Source organism: Bombina bombina, chromosome 7 (assembly GCF_027579735.1).
Source record: "Bombina bombina isolate aBomBom1 chromosome 7, aBomBom1.pri, whole genome shotgun sequence".
NCBI classification, from domain to species: domain Eukaryota; kingdom Metazoa; phylum Chordata; class Amphibia; order Anura; family Bombinatoridae; genus Bombina; species Bombina bombina.
Window position 1 is genome coordinate 80,334,029 of NC_069505.1, and position 12,648 is coordinate 80,346,676.

Sequence of the window (12,648 nt, forward strand, 5' to 3'; positions counted from 1 at the left end):
ATATCATGGGAATTAAGCAAATGTTATAATAGAAGTAAATTGGAACCTTTTTTTAAATGTTATGCTCTGTCTGAATCACAAAATAAAATTTTTGGTTTTCATTCATTCAATTGGTTCATTTTAATCCAGGAATCCATTTAATCTGGCATAGATCTGTACCGTATGCACAGCTGTGCTGGTCTAAATTTACAAAGGGACACATTTTATTATGCTACATTTGAAGCTTTTGAGCAATCCTGCAGACGCAAAAGAGGTGACGGAGATAAATCCCCCCCCCCGGAGAGTTCAGGGTGATTGACAGGCCCTTGCTTTCATGAGAACAGGGTTTGGATTTCACAAGAGAGCTCTTGTGCAATTGTAAATTTTGCCTGAAGATGCTGCATCACAAGTGGTTACTGCATGCGTGCAGGTTTCCTTCTTGATAACATGTCCGTCTGCAGCCTTGATAAATCTTCTGTTGTATTCTACCATAATCTTCTTAAATGGTACCATTGGCACATAAAGAGTTTAATTTATCAATCCATGGCGGACAGGGTTGTACATATTCGCTTCTGTCCGCCAAAGCTCTGCTCTGTGCAATTTATCCATGAATATGTTGGCATATGAGGGGGCAACATTACACCCCATGGCTGTCCCCTGGTTTTGTATGTTCCATGTGTCCTGGAACAAAAGAATTGTTATTGAATAAAACTAATCTTAGTAGTTGCTCCAAAAATTCTGTTTACTGTATATTATTTTTACTAGAGTAACTTAAACGCTTCTTAACACAGGCAATTACACTCTCATGTTTTATGGATGTGTACAAGCTCTGTAGAGTATACAGTATGCACTTGTCTGTGCAAAGAGCTATCCCTTCCAATTTGTTTATAAAGTCACCTGTGTCTTTTATGAAGGATGACCGATTTTCAACATAGGGTTGTAAAATCATATCCAAGAACTTAGAAATATTGGATAAGATGGACTCAGTACCTGCCACAATAGGACAGCCAGGTGGACACTTAATGTCCTTGTGGATTTTGGGTAACGTGTAAAATATGGGGGTAATGGGATGTTCTACCACCAAAAACCTCTTCAAATCCTTATCAATTAAGCAGTTTTTATCTGCAAACAGTATTAACTTTTTAATTTCCTGCTGAGTCTTAAATGTAGGATCTCCATTCAATACACTTTATAGGCCTGCAGTGGGTCTTTTGCTTTCCACGTGCACTTGCATTAATAAGGGACTGTTTGATGATTCCTATATATATGTAGCTTTGTTAAGTCCCTTCATATATTTGAAGGTTTATACCAAATCACCTTTCTCCCTTCTCTATGTCTAAATTACATATATCTTAAGCTCAAGAAGTCCTTCCTTGTAAGGTTATTTTTTTCAGACCATGGTACTACTTTAATTTATTGAGATACATCTGAAGATACAATCTCCGTAAATTAAAGGACACTAGAGTCCACATTAAACTTTCATGATTCAGATACAACATGCATAAAGTGGGCTCAGGAGCGTGCATGTCTTTAGCACTCTATGGCAGCAGTGTTTATAACAATGTTTGTAGCAATGTTTTATTCTTAAATGGAAAGAGTCCATAGCTGCATTCATTACGATTTGGAAATAAGAACCTGGCCACCATGAAGAGGCAAAGACATCCCAGCCAACGGCTTAAATACGCCTCCCACTCCACTCATCCCCCAGTCATTATTTGCCTTTCGTCCCAGGAGGTTGGCAGACGTGTCAGAATTTTTTTATTTTTTTTAAAAGAGCTTTATTGAGAAAAACAATTATACAACTGTAATTTTTTGTTTTTTGTGGAGGGTAGTACTCTTCGGCATGGTTCAGGAGTTTTAAGTAGTCCTGTTAGTCTTTCAGTGAGGGCTTGGATGAAAGTTAGAGTCCGGAGCTGCAGGGAGAGTCTTTTTGCGAAACCATCCTGACTCATATTAACAGCTCCTCAAGCAATCGGCGTTGTCTAACTTCGCTTCGCTGCCTGCTTTCTTTTCTCAAGACCATGGCGGAGGCGATGCCACTAATCGTCACACTTGAAAGGCCGTGTTCCTGTTCCACGGTGTAGATTCCGGTAAGATAGTTTCATTTTACTTTATCATCAATGTACTGTATTATGAATGTTTTCCCGAGAGATTACACACCTTTGCGGGTAAAACTATATGACATAAGGGTCTCGGTGAGTCTCTGTTAGTATCTTGGAATCGAGGGTTAATATCTCCTGGGGGGGGGGGTTATTGAACAGGGGAGTTTATAATCATGTTTATGTGATTCAACCTGCTTATGTGTGATGTTTATGGGCTCATGGTAGGAACTTTGAGGCCTTTGGTAGTGACCTGGCCTTTTGGTTGGGGGACTATTCGGTTCACCTTGTGTTCGGGCGTGGCTACGTTCCGTTCCCCATTTCCGCGACAGATATTCTAACCGCAGGGGTCTGGTCATAGGAGGTGGTGAGTGCCCCAGCTTTTGTGGGTGTCAGGTGCTGTTTTTGTTTTCATACTTTAGTCCATATTGATATTTCCTCTATCCAGTTATGGGGGATTCTGATGTTGAGACTGTGCTTGTTTCAGATTCAGTTACGGAGGATTCTGATACCGAGACTATTTTGATTTCAGATTCAGTGTTCGGTAACAAAGCCGGATTGGCCTTGTTGACACATGTCAACCAGGCGAGTTTCCTACCAATTCATACTTCTACACTTGCGGGTAACCCAGTTTCTGATTCCTCCATGCAGGGTGGCGTGTGTCCCCCCCCCAGAGGTTGCAGCACGTTTTCGCTTGCGTATAATGTTGGCGATTGTTCGTCTGCAGAGTCCAGACGTTTCTTTGAGAATGTGCTCAGGCCCTATTGTCCCGGACCTTCCGCCTTGGGGAGGGCCTCTACAGTTCCCCTCTGAGGGAGAATGTATGCAGCTTGCCAGTTAGGACCCTAGTTGAAGGCTGGTTCTGTCTGGTTCGTTTGGTCTTGCGGCTGTTCAGACACGTGGCGCTGTTCTGCTCGTCTGGTTCGGTAGAAGAGCAGAGTGCTCAGGCGGGAAGGATTGTTTCAGTCCTTATAGCCTTCAGTCATAGATGGCCAGGCAGGGGAGTTTTCCAGCTGTGTCATTCTATCTGACATCTGAGTTCATCAGAACTTAGTTTTCCTCCCCCATATGGTGGAGGGTTGGAGGGCTTAACGCCCCTTACAGCAGTTGACCGGTTTGGCCTTGTACAGGATAGCTGTCTAGCATGTGGAAGGTTTGCAGTTTGAACCCAGTTGCAGCTCTTAACACCCTGCAGGTGTATGCGTAAGCTTTTTATAGTGTATCTAGATACAGCTTTTACTCCTTGACGTGTATTGTCTTTCTGAGTTATAAGAGACCTTTGGGTTTCTTCCATTGTCTCCGGGTGAGTTGGATTTCCTTTTAGGGATCTGTGTTTCCGAGTGATTGTTGTTCACTGCGGGGACTTTGTTTATCTCTGGGTTTTTCGGAGCTGGGTAGGCTTAGTGCCTTTCTCTTCCTTGTGTCCTCTGCTTGTGCGGAGGTGATAGGGAGACTAGTCCTGCTATTATTAAGATTTTTTTTTTACCTCAAGGTATCCCTTGGTTGTTCTGAGGCTCTGAGAAGTTCTTCATATGACTTCTAGCCTTGCTCCTTGAAACGTTGGACTTTAGCTAGGGTTGGTTCTGTCCTTTGGTCTGGGCTTTTGAGTTCTTCTGGCTATCAGGATTCTCTGGATATGCATCTGTATCCCTTGTGTCTGGCTTTTTGGCCAGCTGGGGTGTTTAGTTCTATGGTAAGGTTTGCCTGAACTATTAGGTGCCCGGACCTGTTTTTCTCACTGAGACTTCCGGTTGCTGAAGCTTCGCTTGGCCTTTTTCCTGACCCAGTCTTGGGTGGTTTTGGAATCTTGGATCTCAGGTTTGGTGGGGGTGTTCCACGGTAGTGGGAACTCTGCCTATGTCCTTGGTCCAGTTACCTAACCTGGTCCAGTTACTTAACTTGGTAATGGCTGGTCAGATTTTCGGAGTATTTTTTACTCTTTGCCACCATCATTTGGTAGTTAGCTGTGTGGCTTGTGCCTCATAGGTTGTTGGTTCATACCCAGCTGCTGGCGCTGGATGTCCAATTTCTGGTGTGCCTTAGAGTTGCATTCCCATGGTCAGCTTGCCAGTGTTCCCGTGGATACCCTGCTCTGCAGGTGAATGGGTTGGCTGTGCCTCTTGGCAAGCTACTTGTAGGGGGTCCTTTTCTAGAACATCTGTGTTGGGTATTTCTCTTCCCATTAGCCGGGGATTTCGGGCCTTGAGTACAGTTGGTTGCCCTTCCGGCATCATCCCTTTCCTATCCTTAGGGGATATTCTCCTCCCTATGGAGATAGAGTCCGTGCTTGGGGCTTCTCCTGGATGGGAGGCGGAAAGGTGGGATGGGTTCCCCTGGGTGTCTTGCGGGCTCCAAGTCAGACTTGTTGGGCCTTCATTTTGATAGATCCTTAGGTCTTTGGCCTTCAGAGTCGGGTTGTACTTGTACTCTGTGGGGATGGCTGTGCTATCCTTGCGCTCGTTCCTGTAACTGTTTCGGGATTCTTTGGTTCCGCTGTATTGGATCCCTGAGACTGGTTTGGTCCAGCTAGGTGTGGGTCTGCAGGTCAGGATGGCCGAGTGGTCTAAGGCGCTGTGTTTGGGTTCCAGTCTCCTCTGGATGTGTGAGCTTGTTGAGTCTATTCTGTTAGCTCAGTCTGCTAAGGTATAGATTTTCCATTTACGTTGCTTCATTGATTTCAGAAGAGGGTTTACTGTTCTGAGGGTATACTCTCCTTCTCTGGGAGCCTCGATTGAGGTTTTGTATTCCCCTTTTAAGGGACCTGTGTGTAGGTCCGGCAACTTAGGTTGCCTGGAGCGTGCCCTCTGTCCAGGAGTTGCTTTTGCAGTCTGTTTCTTGCTTGACTGCTTCTTCTTCCTCGCAAGTACCCTCTGAGAACACAGAGTCCATAACAGGACGACACAGAGAGTACTTGCGAGGAAGAAGAAGCAGTCAAGCAAGAAACAGACCGTAAAAGCAACCCCCAGACAGAGGGCACGCTCCAGGCAACCTAAGTGGCTGGACCTACACACAGGTCCCTTAAAAGGGGAACACAAAACCTCAATCGAGGCCCCCCGAGAACCTCAGAACCTGAAGGAAGAGTAAACCCTCTTCTGAAATCAATGGAGCAAGTTGAAAGGAAAATCTATACCCTAGCAGACTGAGCTAACAGGATAGACTCAACAAGGCTCACACATTCAGAGGAGAATGCGACCTGAACGCAGCGCCTTAGACCACTCGGCCATCCCAGCTGAACCAACCCAGCCTCAGGGATCTAAGATAGGGGAACAAAAGAATCCCGAAACAGGTACAGGAACGAGCGTAAGGATAGCACAGCTATCCCCACAGAGTACAAGTACAACCCGACTCTGAAAACCGACAACAAGGCCATAGCCCTAAGGATCTATCACACTAAAGGCCCAACAAGTCTGACTTGGAGCCTGCAAGACACCAGGGAGAACCAATCCCAACTTTCCGCCTCCCATCCAGGAGAAGCCCCAAGCAAGGACTCTATATACATAGGGAGGAGAATATCCCTTAATGGAAAGGGATGATGCCGGAAGCGCAACAACTGTCCTCAAAGCCCAAAATCACTGGCTAATGGGAAGAGAAATTCCCAACACAGATGTCCTAGAAAAGGACCCCCCTACAAGTAGCTTGCTAAGCAGAGGCACAGCCAACCCATTGGACTGCAGAGCAGGGACTCCACGGGAACCCTGGCAAGCTGACCAGGGGAATGCAACCCTAAGGCGCACCAGAAATTGGACATCCAGCGCCAGCAGCGGGGTATGAACCAATAACCCTTGAGGCGCAAGCCACACAGCTAACCACCAGATTATATGGGCTATTCTGTGGCAACAAGTAAAAAATATTCAGAAAACCTGGCCAACTATGACCAGGTTAGGTAGATGGACTAAGGACATAGCCTAAGTTCCCACTACTGTGGAACACCCCGACCAGCCCTGAGATCCAAGACTCCAAAACCACCCAAGACTGGATCAGGAGAAATGCCAAACGAAGCTTTAGCAACCGGAAGTCTCAGGGAGAAAAACAGGTTCCGGGCACCTAATAGTTCAGGCAAACCTTACCCTAGAACTAAACACCCCAGCTGGCCAAAAAGCCAGACACAAGGGATATGGATGCATATCCAGAGAATCTGGATAGCGAAACTCGAAAGCACCGACCAAAGGAAGGAACCACCCCTAGCTAAAGTCCAACGCTCCAAGGAGCAAGGCTCAAAGTCATATGAAGATACTTCTCAGAACCTCCGGACAACCAAGGGATACCTCGAGGTCCAAAAAATCCTACTAGCAGGACTAGTCTCCCTATCACCTCTGCACAAGCAGAGGACACAAGGAAGAGAAAGGTACAAAGCCTACCAGAGCTAAACAAAGTCCCCGCAGAGAACAACCATCACCCAGAAACACAGATCCCTAAAAGGAGATTCAATGCACCCGGAGACAATGGAAGAAAACCCAAAGCTCTCTTATAACTCAGACAGACAGTACACGTCAAAGAGAAGAACTGTATCTAGATACAATATAAATAGCTTACGCGTACACCTGCAAGGTGTCAAGAGCAGCAACTGGTTTCAAACTGCAAACCTTCCACATGCTAGATAGCTATCCTGTACAAGCTGTTAGACCAAGCCTGTGTGTATTACACACTTTTTCATGGTCGAATGCCTTAGTATTCTATGGTCAGACACTGGGAGGACTTTGCCTCTTCAGTGGCATTCCGTGCTTGCAGGATGTTGGAGAGATGTCTTTTCTGTCTCTGTGCCCAGTCTTATCCCGGGTTTTGCTTGGTATAGGCGTGGCCTCTTTCCCATGTTTGGGCCCCTTTGGGTCTCTGTGAGCTGGACTCACTCTTGGAGGTGTTCTTTTTTGTATTAGGGGACCTTGCGGTTTCCTTGGTTCTCCTTTGCCTTGTCCCCTTTGCCATGTTAATTATTTGGGAACAAATAACCCCCACAATCTGCAATCAAATGCGGAACATATGTTTGCGGATTGATAAATCTTGCCCATACTGTAAGTAGTTTATACTGCTAACACTTGTTCACATACAGCTGATCCTGCTTTACCTGCTGCCCTGCTGCACTAAAATTGTGTGAAATAATCATTTCTGAATTTATAATTAACTTTTAGGTTTTTGAATCCTAAATGAATCATTTAGAAGTTTGTGGTGCCAAATTTAGATCTTACTACATTTTTTGTGTGCTGTTTTTTCTTAACATTAATACTTATTTGATCTACCGATCCCACAATATTAATGCTTACAAATATTGTATTATCTAGAAATATCTCTTGTCATTTTAAAAGCACTACTCGACCCAACACAGGAGAAATTCACGAGACACCGTGTATGGAGAGAAGTGAAAATCATTTAAAAAAAAATAAGAAAAAAAAAGAAATAAATACATTTTCACAAAAAGTATTTTTTTAATTTAAAAGTTCAGTTTTTTTGATGACTTATGTCCCTTTTATTATTTTGATATTATAGGTTAATTAAACTTTGCAATTTACTTTTACATGATTTAGCATTACACTTAAAGTGATTGCAACATTTAAAGGGACAGTCTACACTAAAATTGTTATTGTTTAAAAAGCTAGATAATGCCTTTACTACCCATTTCCTAACTTTGTACAACCAACATTGTTATATTAATATACTTTATAACATTTAAACCTCTAAATTTCTGCCTGTTTCAAAGGCTCTATAGACAGCCTCTTATCACATGCATTTGTATTTGCTTTTCACAACAGGAGATTGCTAGTTCATGTGGGCCATATAGATAACATTGTGATCACGCCCAAGGAGTTATTTAAGATTTAGCACAACACAGTACTAAATGCAAGTCAGTAGATGATAATAAATAAATAGTCATGTGATCAGGGGGCTGTCAGAAGATGCTTAGATGTAAGATAATCACAGAGGTAAAAAAGTATATTAAAGGGACACTGAACCCAATTTTTTTGTTTTGTGATTCAGATAGAGCATGCAATTTTAAGCAACTTTCTAATTTACTCCTATTATCAATTTTTATTCGTTCTCTTGCTATCTTTATTTGAAATAAAAACCATCTAAGCTTTTTTTGGGTTAAGAACTCTGGACAGCACTTTTTGATTGGTAGATGAATTTTTTCCACCAATCAGCAAGGACAACCCAGGTTATTCACCAAAAATGGGCCGGCATCTAAACTTAGGTTCTTGCATTTCAAATAAAGATACCAAGAGAATAAAGAAAATTTGATAATAGGAGTAAATTAGAAAGATGCTTAAAATTGCATGCTCTATCTGAATCACAAAAGAAAAAAATTTGGGTTCAGTGTCCCTTTAATATAAGCGTTGGTTGTATAAAACTGGGGAATGGGTAATAAAGGGATTATCTATCTTTTAAAACAATAATAATTCTATTGTAGACTGTCCAGTATCTAAAAAACATAATTTATGCGTACCTGATAAATTTATTTCTCTTGTAGTGTGTTCAGTCCACGGGTCATCCATTACTTATGGGATATATTCTCCTTCCCAACAGGAAGTTGCAAGAGGATCACCCAAGCAGAGCTGCTATATAGCTCCACCACTCACATGTCATATCCATTCATTCGACCGAAACAAGACGAGAAAGGAGAAACTATAGGGTGCAGTGGTGACTGGAGTTTTAATTAAAATTTAGAACTGCCTCAAAAAAAGACAGGGCGGGCCGTGGACTGAACACACTACAAGAGAAATAAATTTATCAGGTAAGCATAAATTATGTTTTCTCTTGTTAAGTGTGTTCAGTCCACGGGTCATCCATTACTTATGGGATACCAATACCAAAGCTAAAGTACACGGATGATGGGAGGGACAAGGCAGGAACTTTAAACAGAAGGAACCACTGCCTGTAGAACCTTTCTCCCAAAAACAGCCTCCGAAGAAGCAAAAGTGTCAAATTTGTAAAATTTTGAAAAGGTATGAAGTGAAGACCAAGTTGCAGCCTTGCAAATCTGTTCAACAGAGGCCTCATTCTTAAAGGCCCAGGTGGAAGCCACAGCTCTAGTGGAATGAGCTGTAATTCTTTCAGGGGGCTGCTGTCCAGCAGTCTCATAGGCTAAACGTATTATGCTACGAAGCCAAAAAGAGAGAGAGGTAGCCGAAGCCTTTTGACCTCTCCTCTGTCCAGAATAAACGACAAACAGAGAAGAAGTTTGCCGAAAATCCTTAGTTGCCTGTAAGTAGAACTTCAGGGCACGGACTACGTCCAGATTATGCAAAAGACGTTCCTTCTTTGAAGAAGGGTTAGGACATAATGATGGAACAACAATCTCCTGATTGATATTCCTATTAGAAACAACCTTACGTAAAATTCCAGGTTTAGTACGCAAAACTACCTTGTCTGAATGAAAAATCAGATAAGGAGAATCGCAATGTAAGGCAGATAACTCAGAGACTCTTCGAGCCGAGGAAATAGCCATCAAAAACAGAACTTTCCAAGATAAAAGCTTAATATCAATGGAATGAAGGGGTTCAAACGGAACACCCTGAAGAACTTTAAGAACCAAGTTTAAGCTCCACGGAGGAGCAACAGTTTTAAACACAGGCTTAATCCTAGCCAAAGCCTGACAAAAAGCCTGAACGTCTGGATTCTCTGCCAGACGTTTGTGTAAAAGAATAGACAGAGCAGAAATCTGTCCCTTTAACGAACTAGCGGATAAACCCTTTTCTAAACCCTCTTGTAGAAAAGACAATATCCTAGGAATCCTAACCTTACTCCATGAGTAACTCTTGGATTCACACCAATGTAAATATTTACGCCATATCTTATGGTAAATTTTTCTGGTAACCGGTTTCCGAGCCTGTATCAATGTATCAATAACCGACTACGAGAAACCACGCTTTGAGAGAATCAAGCGTTCAATCTCCATGCAGTCAGCCTCAGAGAAATTAGGCTTGGATGGTTGAAAGGACCCTGAAGTAGAAGGTCCTGCCTCAGAGGCAGAGACCATGGTGGACAGGACGACATGTCCACTAGGTCTGCATACCAGGTCCTGCGTGGCCACGCAGGCGCTATCAGAATCACCGATGCGCTCGGAAACGGTGGGAACACATAAGACATGTTGAAAATCCAAGGGGCTACTAGTGCATCTACCAGCACCGCTCCCGGGTCCCTGGACCTGGATCCGTAACAAGGAAGCTTGGCGTTCTGGCGAGAAACCATGAGATCCAGTTCCGGTTCGCCCCAACGAAGAATCAGTTGAGCAAATACCTCCGGGTGAAGTTCCCACTCCCCCGGGTGAAAGGTCTGGCGGCTTAGAAAGTCCGCCTCCCAGTTCTCCACGCCTGGGATGTAGATCGCTGACAGATGGCAAGAGTGAGACTCTGCCCAGCGAATTATCTTTGAGACTTCTAACATCACTAGGGAACTCCTGGTTCCCCCTTGATGATGTAAGCCACAGTCGTGATGTTGTCCGACTGAAATCTGATGATCCTCAGTGTTGCTAACTGAGGCCAAGCTAGAAGAGCATTGAATATCGCTCTTAATTCCAGAATGTTTATTGGAAGGAGTTTCTCCTCCTGAGTCCATGATCCCTGAGCCTTCAGGGAATTCCAGACTGCGCCCCAGCCTAGAAGGCTGGCATCTGTTGTTACAATCGTCCAATCTGGTCTGCGAAAAGTCATTCCCTTGGACAGATGAATCCGAGACAACCACCAGAGAAGAGAATCTCTGGTCTCCTGGTCCAGATTTAGTAAAGGGGACAGATCTGAGTAATCCCCATTCCACTGACTCAGCATGCATAATTGCAGCGGTCTGAGATGCAGGCGCGCAAATGGCACTATGTCCATTGCCGCGACCATTAAGCCGATTACTTCCATGCACTGAGCTACTGATGGGCTTGGAATGGAATGAAGGACACGGCAAGCATTTAGGATTTTTGATAACCTGGACTCCGTCAGGTAAATCTTCATCTCTACAGAATCTATAAGAGTCCCTAGAAAGGGAACCCTTGTGAGTGGTAACAGAGAACTCTTTTCCATGTTCACTTTCCACCCATGCGACCTCAGAAATGCTAGAACTATCTCTGTATGAGACTTTGCATTTTGAAAACTTGACGCTTGTATCAGAATGTTGTCTAAGTACGGAGCCACCGCTATGCCTCGCGGTCTTAGTACCGCCAGAAGCGAGCCCAGAACCTTTGTAAAAATTCTCGTGGCCGTAGCTAACCCGAAGGGAAGATCTACAAACTGGTAATGCCTGTCTAGAAAGGCAAACCTTAGGTACCGATAATGATCTTTGTGAATCGGTATGTGAAGGTAGGCATCCTTTAAGTCCACTGTGGTCATATACTGACCCTCTTGGATCATGGGTAGGATGGTTCGAATAGTCTCCATTTTGAATGATGGAACTCTTAGGAATTTGTTTAAGATCTTTAGGTCCAAGATTGGTCTGAAGGTTCCCTCTTTCTTGGGAACCACAAACAGATTTGAGTAAAATCCTTGCCCTTGTTCCGTCCGCGGAACTGGGTGGATCACCCCCATTACTAGGAGGTCTTGTACACAGTGAAGAAAAGCCTCTTTCTTTATTTGGTTTGCTGATAACCTTGAAAGATGAAATCTCCCTTGTGGAGGAGAAGCTTTGAAGTCCAGAAGGTATCCCTGAGATATAATCTCCAACGCCCAGGGATCCTGGGCGAAGAGAGAAAGTCTGCCCCCCACTAGATCCGTTTCCGGATAGGGGGCCCTCTCTTCATGCTGTCTTAGGGGCAGAAGTAGGCTTTCTGGCCTGCTTGCCCTTGTTCCAGGACTGGTTGCTTTTCCAACCCTGTCTGTAACGAGCAGCAGTTCCTTCCTGTTTTGGAGCGGAGGAAGTTGATGCTGCTCCTGCCTTGAAATTACGAAAGGCACGAAAACTAGACTGTTTGGCCTTTGTTTTGGCCCTGTCCTGAGGAAGGGTGTGACCCTTACCTCCAGTAATGTCAGCAATAATCTCCTTCAAGCCGGGCCCGAATAAGGTTTGCCCTTTGAAAGGAATATTAAGCAATTTAGATTTAGAGGTTACATCTGCTGACCAGGATTTAAGCCATAGCGCTCTGCGCGCCTGAATGGCGAATCCGGAGTTCTTAGCCGTTAGTTTGGTTAAATGCACAACGGCATCAGAAACAAATGCATTAGCTAGCTTAAGGGCTTTAAGCTTGTTCAAAGTCTCATCCAATGGTGCTGTGCGAATAGCCTCTTCCAGAGACTCAAAACAGAAAGCCGCTGCAGCAGTGACGGGCGCAATGCATGCAAGGGGCTATAATATAAAACCTTGTTGAACAAACATTTTCTTAAGGTAACCTTCTAATTTTTTATCCATTGGATCTGAGAAAGCACAACTATCCTCCACCGGAATAGTGGTACGCTTGGCTAAAGTAGAAACTGCTCCCTCCACCTTAGGGACCGTCTGCCATAAATCTCGTGTGGTGGCGTCTATTGGGAACATTTTTCTAAATATCGGAGGAGGGGAAAAAGGCACACCGGGTTTATCCCACTCCTTGTTAATAATCTCTGTAAGCCTTTTAGGTATAGGAAAAACGTCAGTACACACCGGTACCGCATAGTATTTATCC

The 12,648-nt window shown here is 44.0% G+C and overlaps 1 protein-coding gene across 2 annotated transcripts in view; it reads left to right on the forward strand.

The window, feature by feature from the left end:
• LOC128665902 (AP-2 complex subunit alpha-2) overlaps positions 1-12,648 on the forward strand; it is a 442,402-nt gene that overhangs the window by 165,450 nt on the left and 264,304 nt on the right. The gene's annotated exons all lie outside the window — the stretch shown is intronic.